We start from the raw sequence: 420 nt of genomic DNA on the forward strand, positions 1-420 counted from the left end.
GTTTATCTGCAGATTTGATTTAAAATTTCAAAACCGTAGGAATGCTTAGCACCAGTCATCAATCACGGCATGCAAAGGTTTGAGACAACAGTTCGCTTTGCTAATAAATATTGAACATAAGCCATGAGTAAGACACATTTCTTTCTGCGCACATATACCAACTATTCCGCTGTTGAACTATACACCACCGTATGGTTACTTATTCGCATATGTGTTTATAGTCGTGTTAAATAATAAAGCCTGTTGACATTTTAAGTGATAACGTTTCCAACAGCTATTGGAAAAGCTTCGCCTTGTTCTACATGTACCACACATACTCTCTCTCTCTCTCTCTCTCTCTCTCTCTCTCTCTCTTTCTCTCTCTCTCTCTTTTACACACACACACACACACACACACACACACACACACACACACACACA

At 39.3% G+C, this 420-nt stretch overlaps 1 protein-coding gene across 1 annotated transcript in view; it reads right to left on the reverse strand.

Annotated features, from left to right (window-relative positions):
• Window positions 1–420, reverse strand: part of LOC119634270 (bromodomain-containing protein DDB_G0280777) — an 81,676-nt gene that overhangs the window by 6,987 nt on the left and 74,269 nt on the right. The window lies entirely within an intron of this gene.

Source organism: Glossina fuscipes, unplaced genomic scaffold, assembly GCF_014805625.2.
Source record: "Glossina fuscipes isolate IAEA_lab_2018 unplaced genomic scaffold, Yale_Gfus_2 0, whole genome shotgun sequence".
In the NCBI taxonomy this organism is placed as follows: domain Eukaryota; kingdom Metazoa; phylum Arthropoda; class Insecta; order Diptera; family Glossinidae; genus Glossina; species Glossina fuscipes.